This window comes from Neoarius graeffei, chromosome 3, assembly GCF_027579695.1.
Source record: "Neoarius graeffei isolate fNeoGra1 chromosome 3, fNeoGra1.pri, whole genome shotgun sequence".
Lineage (NCBI taxonomy): Eukaryota > Metazoa > Chordata > Actinopteri > Siluriformes > Ariidae > Neoarius > Neoarius graeffei.
The window spans coordinates 40,153,443-40,166,473 of NC_083571.1; the positions used below are offsets into that span (position 1 = coordinate 40,153,443).

General features: G+C 40.3%; 1 protein-coding gene across 4 annotated transcripts in view; it reads right to left on the reverse strand.

The window, feature by feature from the left end:
- Positions 1-13,031, reverse strand: part of fam135a (family with sequence similarity 135 member A) — a 182,157-nt gene that overhangs the window by 127,071 nt on the left and 42,055 nt on the right. For all 4 annotated transcript variants that reach the window (XM_060916827.1, XM_060916826.1, XM_060916825.1 and 1 more), the window contains exon 2: positions 6,270-6,322. The gene's annotated coding sequence lies outside the window, so the exon portion shown is untranslated. The remainder of the gene's footprint in view (positions 1-6,269; positions 6,323-13,031) is intronic.

Below are 13,031 nucleotides of genomic sequence, written 5' to 3' on the forward strand. Positions count from 1 at the left end.
TATTTGGTCATTATAACGTAATTTTACGAACAGATTTTTCTGACTGTGGCTAATATGAAGTCTCGCGCATAATAGTTTATGCACATGCATCCTTACTTCTTCTATTGTTCTGGTGTCTCCGAAGGGACCGTCTTACAGCGCACCTAGAGGTGTGGCATGTGTATTGCATCGTTTTCAGCAAGCGTTGCGTTGCCATATGGACCTGATATTTTACTGATCCGTTGCCCATGTGGACGCGATTTTTTTTTTAAAAATCTCGTTGCCGTTGTCGTGTGGATGTAGCCTAAGTGGTCTGTTGAACAAACAGGCGGTCCATAAAGCCAGAACTATTATCAGTCAGCCTGATCATGTCTTAGGTGGAGAGTTTTCCTTAATGCCGTCAGGGAGGCGCTATTATTCTGTCATGACAAAAACAAAGAGGTACTCTAACTCCTTTATCCCTGCAACCATTAGATTATTAAATAAGATGGTAGGTGTAGAGTACACCAGAGAGGACTGGTTCTATTAAGGGTTGTTTAGCACTGACAGGACAGGATGTGATGTTTGGCTGAATGTGTGTGTATTGGATGCATGTCTTATTTTCTTCCTATTTATTGTATTCTTATTTCTTTATTTTTTATTTATGCTATTTATTGTTTTGTTGATTGATGGAGACTAGGACTGACAAACTAAATTGCCCATTGATGGGACAAATAAAGTTTTCTGAATCTGAATCTTGGCGCACCTGAATGAACCATTTCTCAGCTGTTTACTCGAGATCATGAAATAACGGTTTTGTTTTCTCGAGATTTCGAATTAGTTGTATTGTTTTCTCGAGATCCTGAATTAATTGTGTCGTTATCTCGGGATAACAAGGTGAATAAAAAAAAGGATTATATGAAGGGCCTCTCTCAGCTTCCGTACTTATTCATCCATCATAACGTAATATTAAAATTGTGGCTGAATATTTTAGACCATTGTTTTAACACCACAAATCGAGTCTCTTCATTTTCAGGGTGCCCTTTTGGAGGAGCCAGTGGGCTTTGTGGACAGTTGGAGTATATTGTATATAATAGTGTATATTGGATGCAGTGTATACTATGTAATACTGTCTGTCTGTTCTTTTTATGTCAGTCATGCCAATGTTAAATTTATGGCTGCCCCATAAAGGACTGGGCAATTCAGTCCACAATAGTAGTGGATTTACTTTGACGGTTCTTGTTTGTTAAACTGTTTAAAATGAAAAATAAACCGTTTAATTGCATTGTAATTTAGTTGCGTGATATGTGATAAAGATATATTAAATGCATAGAGTACTGGTTAAATTTATTTGGTCACATTTATCAAAAGAATAATGACAATGATTACCTAATTTTAATGAGTAATGTAACATAATGCAACCAAGTAAATTAAAATGTCAAGCACAAGAAAATAATTAAAATCTACTAAATTACTTCATAACAGCAAATACTACAGATACATAATACAAATATTACTATAAAATTGAGTAAAATGATGTTCCTGCCTATGAAAAACAAGTAGACTTTACTTAATTTGTTTAAATAAATATAACTGAAAACTTAGATGTCATTAAGTAAATGTTACTTAATATCTTGACAACTGTTATGTTTTATGGTAAGTAAAATTTACTTAATACTGGCAAGTGAGCGTTACTTGATATTGCAGCATTAAATTTTACTTAAATCATTTGCGTGCAAATACTTACAATATATTTTTTAAGTAAATCTTATGAGTTTTTTTTTTTTTTCAGTGGGTCAAGGCCAGAAAACCATACTGGGTGCCCGTGATCTTCGGGCCCTTAGACGGCACTGCATCACATACAGGCATGCTTCTGTATTGGAAATAACAAAGGCTCAGGAATATTTCCAGAGAACATTATCTGTGAACACAATTCACCGTGCCAGCCGCCGTTGCCAGCTAAAACTCTATAGTTCAAAGAAGAAGCCGTATCTAAACATGATCCAGAAGCTCAGACGTCTTCTCTGGGCCAAGGCTCATTTAAAATGGACTGTGGCAAAGTGGAAAACTGTTCTGTGGTCAGACGAATCAAAATTTGAAGTTCTTTATGGAAAATCAGGGACGCCGTGTCATTCGGACTAAAGAGGAGAAGGACGACCCGAGTTGTTATCAGCGCTCAGTTCAGAAGCCTGCATCTCTGATGGTATGGGGTTGCATTAGTGTGTGTGTGGCATGGGCAGCTTACACATCTGGAAAGACACCATCAATGCTGAAAGGTATATCCAGGTTCTAGAGCAACATATGCTCCCATCCAGACGACGTCTCTTTCAGGGAAGACCTTGCATTTTCCAACATGACAATGCCAAACCACATACTGCATCAATTACAGCATCATGGCTGCATAGAAGAAGGGTCCGGGTACTGAACTGGCCAGCCTGCAGTCCAGATCTTTCACCCATAGAAAACATTTGGCGCATCATAAAACGGAAGATATGACAAAAAAGACCTAAGACAGTTGAGCAACTAGAATCCTACATTAGACAAGAATGGGTTAACATTCCTCTCCCTAAACTTGAGCAACTTGTCTCCTCAGTCCCCAGACGTTTACAGACTGTTGTAAAGAGAAAAGGGGATGTCTCACAGTGGTAAACATGGCCTTGTCCCAACTTTTTTGAGATGTGTTGTCATGAAATTTAAAATCACCTAATTTTTCTCTTTAAATGATAAACTGACAAAATTGGATAAACAATGATGAAAGTCATAAACAAAAAAAAAAAAAAAAAAATTACGCTTACTGTAATTATCACAGAGTACAACTAGATTACAGAAATGACACCAAAATGATTAAAAATTAGTTACATACACACACATCATAAAACTGGGTTTGGAATTTACTCCATAAAAACTGTTTCACCTGTTTGACTAGATTGCAGTGATCGAGGTCGGCTATTCCACAAACAAATTCCTGTATACCTTAAAGAACTCTGAATGGTTTCTGTAAAGAGTGACATCCCTGACAATACACGGCCGTATTCGGCAAAATGGACCACAGTGCCAGCGACATTTCTTCACTGATTTCCTCGAGTACTTCGGACCATGATACAAATTAGTGATGATGATCGTGATAAACAAGCATTACCATATCAATTGGTTACGCACAAGTGAATCAAAGCAAGACACCCAACAAACATCAAGCCGGTTAGCTGCATCAGCAATTCTTACGTTTATGCCCCAAAGAACTCAAAATAGCATATCACGCTTAATAAAAACTTAGGGAAGCCATAAAACGTGTTTTCTTACCCTTTGAACTTCTCTTTTGCGGACTACTGACCATGTTGTCTCGTTTGTCTTGTCCGCTTTTTGGCCGAAGATTGTGGGAACCGCATCTGGATTCAGCGCTGGCTTGTATGGTATTCCTAATGCCGGTGTAGCAGAGTTGTTTGAGCGAAACAATTTTATTCAAAATGTTCCGAGCACACGAGCTGCGTGAAGCAGTTTTTGTTTACCTTCTTTCTGCGTTGCTGCGGGGGTTTGACACTCTACTACAGTAATTAGGGGAGAGTGGGGTAAGATGAGCCACTTTTTACATTTTTCATCATAACTACATGTTAAAGCCATTTTTGCTTCCAGTCTACACACCATACCAAATTTCAAAGTGTACTGTTACTATCTGAGCAAAACATAATTGATAAGCTCTTATGGTTAGAGTGATATTACCTCTTGAAAAAAAAATGTCAAGTGGCTCAACTTACCCCATGCACGGGGTAAGATGAGCCACTGTGTGGGGTAAATTGAGCCAACACAAAACATGTTAGGTTAACAAAGTAAACAACTTTTATTATTAGAAATGCAATCAATGAATCAAGTCAAGTCAATCAAGTGGGGGATAGGGCCGTTGCATAGAGAAGGGGAGATGAAGAGAGAGGTGATAGAACGAGATGGGATAGGGAGGGATAGATAGATGGATAGAGAGAGAGATATGCATAGATAGATAGAAAGAGGGATGGTTAGAGAGGGAATGAGAGATATACTATATTATAGAAATTACTAAAACAGTAGAACAGTGCCAAAAGAATCTTATTTCTTTCAGTAGGTTAAAACATTGCTAAAACATGCAGCAATCATTCCATCAATCATTCAATCATTTCATCATTATTCAATGTTCCAAGCGTTCAAATGGCAAGGGAACACCATTTGCCTCTCCCTCCGTGCTGTCCCCCCAACAGTAAAGGGGCGGGGCAATTTTTTCACAATATCCTGTCTTGACAGGACAGCCTCATCTTTCTCTTTGAATACAAAGGTTGGCTTTCTTGCAGAGCCATGGCATGACCGGCTTCTTTTGAGAAATCTTGCCTCTATTTCGAAGACATCCAATTTGATTATCTGGCCAATGAAGAAATGCACTTTCTTCTTCCCCGTGTATTTTGCCACAACATAATCCCCCACATCTAACAACTGGTCTTCCTCATCTGATGTCATATATATATATATATATATATATATATATATATATATATATATATATATATGTTGTTGTCATATATGACCAGTAAATGTGAAAACTTAAGTGTCATCCATATTGGGTAAGCTCAGCCACCAATGGGGTAAGTTGAGCCAGTGGCTCAACTTGCCCCACATCTAATGGCTCCTCTTACCCCATGGCCACCATTTTGTAGAAAAATGCTAATAAAGGGGATTAGGCTAATCAAAATTATTTTTATTAGCATTCATATCATAGCTTAGAAAGCCACTAACTTAACCCTAATGTGTCTAAATATTATTCTACTTTTGTCTTCTCTAAATCATCTTCGCTGTGGACAAACATGGAATTGACTTAGAAAGCACAAAAACACATTTTTATAAATATGTCCCTCACCTAGTTTGACATGTGGTGCTCCTCTCCACAAGTGTAAGTAAATGGTCCCGGCCCCCTTTGAATGTGGTCACATGGTCACATTTGTTTACTGTTTCTTAGAAACAGGGGGTGGCTCATCTTACCCCCTGGCTCATCTTACCCCGCTCTCCCCTATGGTAGGCTAGCCTGGTGACATCTTGCCGAGGAAGTTTTTCATGAATGAGTTTAGAGCATGCTAAGCGTGCTAACGAGTGCTTATGCTGCCAGGAACACAGAAAAACTTGCGCACGTGCCTCTTCAACAGATTTAGGTAAGTCAGATTGTATGCAGATCTGTTTGTAGGTTGTCTCGCAAGGTTACAGTCCGCAGAACGAGGCTGTAACCAGCACTACTTGTACCGGGGATATCTCTCATTCTCATCTCATTATCTGTAGCCGCTTTATCCTGTTCTACAGGGTCGCAGGCAAGCTGGAGCCTATCCCAGCTGACTACGGGTGAAAGGCGGGGTACACCCTGGACAAGTTGCCAGGTCATCACAGGGCTGACACATAGACACAGACAACCATTCACACTCCCATTCACACCTACGGTCAATTTAGAGTCACCAGTTAACCTAACCTGCATGTCTTTGGACTGTGGGGGAAACCGGAGGACCCGGAGGAAACCCACGTGGACACGGGGAGAACATGCAAACTCCGCACAGAAAGGCCCTCGCCGGCCACGGGGCTCAAACCCGGACCTTCTTGTTGTGAGGCAACAGTGCTAACCACTACACCACTGTGCCGCCTGTACCGGGGATATAAATATGAAAAGTTACCTCCCTGCATTCAGGCACATAGGAATACATCAGCTGTTCACTATTCCCTCGCTGTTTATCAGTGACATCAGTATTATCTTTCCCCCTCCACTTTTTTGTTAGAGAAATGGAATTTCCAATTTTTTTTCCATATAAACTTTTAATGAAATGAAATCTCCAGCCAGGAGCAGCTTCAAGTCTTACTCGCTATGTGGAGCTTCCGTGTCTTGCGCTCAAATGACGTCGGAGCACTGCCGGAAATATAATTCCCGGTTAAAATATTTGCAATGGCGGCTTCCATGAAATTGTCCATTCTGCATAGAAACAGACTTTCGGAGATGACTGTCTTACTTGCGTGAGCTCCTTATTTTCAATTATTCACATGAATCGTTAGTTTATATCATAATCTGTCTTCATAACTGTATTTTAAAAATGGGTTTTCTTTTAAACCAGAATTTTAAAACCCATCTCTTCTTGCTATACTACCGTGTTTAATCGGTATTAAAGTTGTAGATTTTAGCATATGTGCATGCTGGGGTTTAGTTTACATGCATTCATTTTTTGTTTTCCTGTCAAATGATATTTGTTGTTCAGTGACCTTGGCCTTTGGAAAGGTGCTATATAATTAATTTCATGATGAAATATTGAAATGTCACTCACCGTTTGTTCATTTGCTATTCTCTCATGCCTTTGTGTTCTTCTGTTATGCATTCCTGTAAAGAGGGAAAAATCAAGTATGTGACTGGCAAATAGGTGCATGTTACCAGCAAGTAATGCAAATATCAAATAATGCTTTTAATACATTGATTCCCCTAGATTGTAAACAATATGGCCTTATTGAGCAGAACAGAGACCATATAGTTTTAAAAGATGGCTTCAAAAAAGCATATCTACCATTTATTAACACCACAAAAAAAAAAAATAGATAGAACTCGACGCCAATGGTGTCGATGGGGATGCCTCCGTCCGGTAGACTACACGCCTTATTAAGTTGTGAATAGGGATGTTAACCGATGACCGTTTGACCGGTGGTTGACCGAATCAACGTTAACCGGTTAATTTTTTTTTGGTTGTCGGTGAAAAAAAAAAAAATTCATCGTTTTGAAGCTGCCGATTTTGGAGAGGAGAACCTGGAATTCTGTGTTTGTAAACGCTTGGGGCACGCCATGCGGTGTAAGGACGACAGCTGACAAATCAGAAACACCCATTCAGTCATGTCCCGCCCTCCCGCCCCAGTTAAAGACAGCTGACAAATCAGAAGCACCCATTCAGTCATGTCCCACCCCAGTTGAACACAGCTGCCACCAGTGTTGCCAGATTGGGCGGTTTCCCGCCCATTTGGGCAGTTTTAAGTGGATTTTGGCGGGTTTTGAACATATTTTGGGCTGGAAAACGTCAGCAATATCTGGCAACATTGGCTGCCACTCGGAGAGAGAAAAAAAGTGTAGACACAGGCTTTTTAGCTTACAAATTACTATTCTGTTTTTTTTTTTTATTATTATTATTAGAAGGCACATTGAGTTTAGTCCTGCCTTGGCCAGTGCATTCTGAAAGTATGTTTCGGTCTGTAGCCAACAATGCATGTTATTGCAGATCAGATCTCTCCACACAAACTAAAGGCGCAGATGCCGACTTTTTCACGGCTTTTTCATGGACTGTAACGGCATTTGCTTATGGAGTAATTTTAATACAGAATTTACTCTGTTGAAATTATTCAGACACTCCAACGCCCCCCCCTAAAAAAAAAAAATCGGATCTGCACGAGCTGTGAAAAAGGCACGCCGTTTGCATCCCTGTTTAAACTCATATGTTAACCGACTTGAACCGGCTAATGAGGCTCGGTGGTCGGTCAAGATTTTTTTTAGTTTTCGCCATCCCTAGTTGTGATTTGGGGATGGACATTTGACCTCATAGTAATCTTGACCTGTGACCTTTTAACCTCAAAATCTAATAATGTTTGTCCCCAAATGCACAAATGGTGAAAGTTTGGTGAAATTCCTTTCATTAGCCTTTGAGATATTGCGTTCACAAGGTTTCGGGACGGACGGACGCACGCACGGACGGACGGACAACCCAAAAACATAATGCCTCCTGCACCTTATGGTGGCGGAGGCATAAAAAAAGTTTGAAACATTAAACCAAACTAATGAGTTACAAGTAAGGCTGGGCCTTGTATCTAGATATATTTGAAAGAAAGAAAAGGAAAGAAAGCACAACTTTATTCATCACACACTTGTGAAATTTCCTCTCTGCATTTAACCCATCTGAAGCAGTGAACACACACATGAGCAATGAGCACACACACATACCCAGAGCAGTGGGCAGCCATGCTAACAGCACCCGGGGAGCAGTTCAGAGTTAGGTGCCTCGCTCAAGGGCACCTCAGCCCAAGGCCGTCCCATATTAACCTAACCGCATGTCTTTGGACTGTGGGGGAAACCGGAGCACCCGGAGGAAACCCACGCGGACACGGGGAGAACATGCAAACTCCACACAGAAAGGCCTTCGCTGGGTTCGAACCAGAACCTTCTTGCTGTGAGGCGACCGTGCTAACCACTACACCACCGTGCCACCAGTAACATTCCCTGACCGGGAATCAAACCTGGGCTGCAGCGGTAAGAGCACCGAATCCGAACCACTAGACCGCCAGGGATATCTGAGCTATATCCATGTGTTTTTTGCATGATCATCCATAAATACCAGTCAAAAGTTTGGACACACCAAATTCAGTGGTTTTTCTTCATTTGTATTAATTCTAAGAAACTTCATGTCTCAAAGAAATGATGGCCTGTCCTCTCTCTTTACTTAGCCGAGCGGTTCTTGACATAATATGGATACCTACAGTTGTCGAATAGGGCTATTTACTTTATTATGTACTATTTACAGTTTGGTTGTCTTAAATGCATTAAGGCCCTGTCCACACGGCCAACGGATTCAGGTGAATCTGATAAAATTGTTTATCGTTTCGGCCTGGCGTCCACACAGCACCGGCGTTTTGGGTGCCCCACAACGATATTTTTTGAGAAAGGGTTCCAGAGTGGAAAAATCTGGCAACGGCGCCATTGCGAAGTCGTCTGGATGAGTAGAACGGATTTGTTTACGATGACGTCACAACCACATGACTAGAACAAGCAGCACTCTCGCTGTTTTGTATGAACCACTGCATTGCATTCACTTTTGTATACAGCTTTTCTTTTAAATAAACAAGTAACTGAACCATTTCTTGAATTTCTTTTTTTTATTGGATAAGACTGCTTTTCAAAATGTTCACACACAATATAAAAAGTTATACAAATTATATAAAAATGCTTTTCAAAATGTTCACACACAATAAGAAAATTAAGTTATATAAAACTGTGCACACTAATAAAACTAATTTGTACACACAGAAGGCACGATTTCCTCGCGTAGTCGCAGCCATCTTCTTGTTGTTGTGCGTTTGTTCCTGTGAGTGCTTCACGCTGGGTAGAGGAAGGGGTTTATGCGCATGCGTCTACTTCTTCTATTGTTCTGGTGTCTCCGAAGGGACCGTCTTACAGCGCCCCTAGAGGTGTGGCATGTGTATTGCATCGTTTTCAGCAAGCGTTGCGTTGCCATATGGACCTGATATTTTACTGATCCGTTGCCCATGTGGACGCGATTTTTTTTAATAAAATCTCTTTGCCGTTGTCGTGTGGATGTAGCCTAAGAAAGCAAGAAATTCCATTAACTTTTGACAAGGCACACCTTTTAATTGAAAAGCATTCCAGGTGACTACCTCACAGAGCTCGTTAAGATAATATCAATAGTATACAAAGCTATCATCAAAGTAAATGGAGGCTACTCTGAAGAATGAAAATATATTAAAAAAAAATGCTTCAAACACTTTTTTTTTTTGCTTACCACATAATTCCATACATTATATGGACGCCAGTGTTTTATTGGGAAACACGCCACTCATATTTTTCATACAAGCTACAACCCCGATTCCAAAAAAGTTGGGACAAAGTACAAATTGTAAAAAAAAAAAAAAACGGAATGCAATAATTTACAAATCTCAAAAACTGATATTGTATTCACAATAAAACATAGACAACATATCAAATGTCGAAAGTGAGACATTTTGAAATTTCATGCCAAATATTGGCTCATTTGAAATTTCATGACAGCAACACATCTCAAAAAAGTTGGGACAGGGGCAATAAGAGGCTGGAAAAGTTAAAGGTACAAAAAAGGAACAGCTGGAGGACCAAATTGCAACTCATTAGGTCAATTGGCAATAGGTCGTCATTAACATGACTGGGTATAAAAAGAGCATCTTGGAGTGGCAGCGGCTCTCAGAAGTAAAGATGGGAAGAGGATCACCAATCCCCCCAATTCTGCGCCGACAAATATGCCCCTTTTCCACCAAAGCAGTTCCAGGGCTGGTTTGGGGCCAGTGCTTAGTTTGGAACCGGGTTTTCTGTTTCCACTGACAAAGAACTGGCTCTGGGGCCAGAAAAACCGGTTCCAGGCTAGCACCAACTCTCTGCTGGGCCAGAGGAAAGAACCGCTTACGTCAGCGGGGGGGCGGAGTTGTTAAGACCAACAAGACTGCGAAAGATCACCATTTTTAAGCGACGAGAAGCAGCAGCTGTACAAACGCGAAGTCATCCATTATTATTATTATTGTTGTTGTTGCTGCTTCCGTGTTGTTTTTGCTTCGATATTCGCACCAATGTTTATGCAAATGTAGCGATGTAACTGACGTATACAGCGACGTAATGACGTGGCTTCCCTTAGCACCATGAGCTATGGAAAAGCAAACTGGTTCTCAGCTGGCTCGCAAGTTGAACGAGTTGTGAACCAGCACCGGCACCGAACCAGCCCTGGAACTGATTTGGTGGAAAAGGGGTAATAGTGGAGCAATATCAGAAAGGAGTTCGACAGTGTAAAATTGCAAAGAGTACAATTTGTACTTTGTCCCAACTTTTTTGGAATCCGGGTTGTACATCCAGGATATAGAGATCCAAAACTGTGACATTTCTCTGAGTCACTTTCGAGGAAATCAAATTGTTTTGATAAATTTGAGTACTTTGTGAATGTGTCTACATAATAAAAATAACGTCACATGTTGGCTCATCTTCTCATGCTGGAAACCACATTTTTCATATGAAATACATCGCAGATATGAGCGGCATATTTAAATAATATTGGCTGGCATTGAGTGGTATATCAGATATATTCCATTCAGGTAGCATGATACTGAACTTCAGAGACTCATTGTTTTGCAGGTCAAGGGGCCCACAGGGCCCCTCCTGGGAAAAAACAGGGGCCCATTTCTACAATGGGGGGCCCAGTGATTATCCTTCAGTTGAAGCGAACCTAGTGAGCGAAGTGAGCCCAATGAACAGCTGGGGCAGCCCAGGGGCTGTTTTTTTCTTCTCAATTAGTCGGTATATGAAGCAATGTAGATGACAAAAATCAACTAGTCGGTATATGAAGCAATGTAGATGACAAAAATCAATGCTTCAACCAAATATATTGAGATATTGTTTAATCAGTGGCAATATTTTGGAATTCAACCACAGGCCACTATATCTCACATCTATATTATCTCCTCCTTGTAAATTACAGCACAAGAACGGGTTTGTTTTTTGCATGCTGGGACGGTCTAATTCTGCTGGTCTCTAATCAACTTCTAATTTCAGAGAATCAGATGGGATGCTGAATCTTCAATCTTGGGTTCAGATTCAGGCTATGAAGTTTGAAAATTAATAATGTCTGATACTAATGATACAACAGTTGATTAAATCATCAGAATCAGGATGGGTGTAGATGTAGGTCTATGATTGTTCTGCATGCTGTTCAGTATTTTGTGATGATAGAAAATAAAATAATTGAACTCAATCTCTGAACATTTCTTTAATGTTTAACAACCATAGTAACAACTTATACAAGTAATGATCAGATCATCGGACATCATCTTAGTTTTGATTGATTCGATTTCTGGTGTGTTGCTGCCTACAGTACACTGCACAACCAATTTCAACCATTATTGGTCAATGGTTTGTTTGTTTTTTTGGAATCCACATGATCCATAACACCATCCCACTCAGATTCCTCAATAATACTGAACTTCTATGAGATATAGTAATATATACACCAGATTCTTTATCATAAAAAAATTCTCTCAACATGATCACTGACAAATTGTCAATGAAACCCTGAAACTTCTGGACTAGATATAATCATGATAATATAATACGCTGTTGTAGTAGTTGATGCTGCAGTAGTTGTTGTTGTAAATCTAGTATGACTAATTACCTTGGGTATCGGGGTATCAGTTTTTTCAGGTGAATGTACTCACTCTCTGCCGAAGAATGACAAAAAAAAAGATGTATTTTTTCTTTTTTTTTTTCTTATCCATATTTTCTTGTCTCTTTCGAATATTCGTACACAGACCGTCAGACGCCACCTAGCGAAAGACTTGGATCAGGTTTTACTCGCTTGGGACGCTACAAACGGGGCGGCGTACAGTAAATACACGAACGGGTCCGACGTATATTCAATATGGCGGCGGTCAAAACAAATTCATCCGATGCTGAAATCTGTTGAATATCCAGATAATTATGTTGGAAGTTGCATATTTGTGCAAGATTTTCGATATTGAGACCATGAAGTCAAGTAATACGCCACAAAACGTTCAAAATAGGGTATAAAATGCTTGCATCCATATTGGCCCCTGCCCCTCTCGACAATGCGTTCATTATTCGAAATAGTGCATCTTAGACGCAGGCGCGCCAACAATCTGAGTCTCTGGAACTTGTCTTCGACTCATTGAATATAGGGCCTCCGATTTTCCGCGATCAATTGGGGTCAGAAACGGAATTAGTGCTCAGAAACGGAATCTATGGAGCCCCTCTGGTGACATGGGTGAAAAAAAAAATATATATTCCATGGCCACAAGTTAATAACGCGTGGGAACGGAATCCTATTCCGTGGCCACGACTTGCTTAATGCGTGGGAACGAGATGATTATTGGGTGGCCACGAATTAATAACGCGTGGCCACGAGATGATTCAAGTTCCAGCCTGATGGGATGACGTCCAGTTTTTGAGCGGCCGTCAATTGTGCGATAAATACAGGATTTATCCTGTATGATGAAATCTATAACTTCCCCAAGGTCAGCATATTGTCCATGTTTGAGCCCGTGCTTTTTGAGCAGCCGAATTAAGTGTCTCTTGCTCAGAATTACTCCATGTCTAACTGCAAGTGATTTAAAGATATCATTTCATTCCTAGATTAAAATAAAATGAAATCAGATCAAACTTGTCCATATTTATGGCTGAAGCTACTGATGCCAGAAAGTCAACAGTCTCAGTGACCACGCGTTATTAATTCGGGGCCACCTAATAATCATCTCGTTCCCATGCATTAAACAAGTCGTGGCCACGGAATAGG